The following is a 690-nucleotide window of genomic DNA, read 5'->3' as shown; positions in this document are numbered from 1 at the left end:
GTTTGCTAATATCCAACCTGATCCAACCTCCTCTGGTGCAATTTGAGGCCATTCCCTCTTGTCCTATCACTGCTACCTGGGAGAAGAAGCCAACCCCCACCTCGAAACGACCCCCTCTCACGTCTTTGTAGAGTATCAAGTCCTCCCCTCAGCCTCCTCTCCCGTTTGGGCTGTGAGGACTTGAAGACCGCTCAGTTCTAAGCCCTGCTATGGGCAGGGGTACTTCCAACTAGATCGGGTTGCTTGCACTGAGGCAAATGGAGCTTTCAGGACACCAGGCACTGACTGCTTAGAAACAAAGCGTGGCACACGTGTGAGGTGCTTTTTCGGGTGTGCAGCTTTCCTGTGACCAGCAGGACACCCAAAGGCCACTACCGCGGGAGGCAACAGGAGACAAAGCCACACACACAAAGCAGCACCGTAAAAGACCGTGTCAGTGGACCAGAAAGGCAGCGGGAGCCTCAGGCTCGCTTTGTGGAAGGCGGGCGCCCCCAGGCAGCCTGTAGCCCAGAACCCGCGGCTTGCTGTGAAGGAAGAACAGACAGACACACGAACGAACGGACTCATCACCTCCGCCTCCTCAGCGCTCCGCCCACACCCACCGTTTGCAGTTTGTCGCGAACCGCGCATGCGCACTGCCAGGCGGCGCGGCGCCGCCGCCGCCGCTCCCGCCGCCTAGCGCAAGCAGAG

This window comes from Meleagris gallopavo, chromosome 1 (genome assembly GCF_000146605.3).
Source record: "Meleagris gallopavo isolate NT-WF06-2002-E0010 breed Aviagen turkey brand Nicholas breeding stock chromosome 1, Turkey_5.1, whole genome shotgun sequence".
Taxonomy (NCBI): Eukaryota; Metazoa; Chordata; class Aves; order Galliformes; family Phasianidae; genus Meleagris; species Meleagris gallopavo.
The sequence above is the reverse complement of the archived record's forward strand: the minus strand, read 5'-3'. Positions refer to the sequence as shown.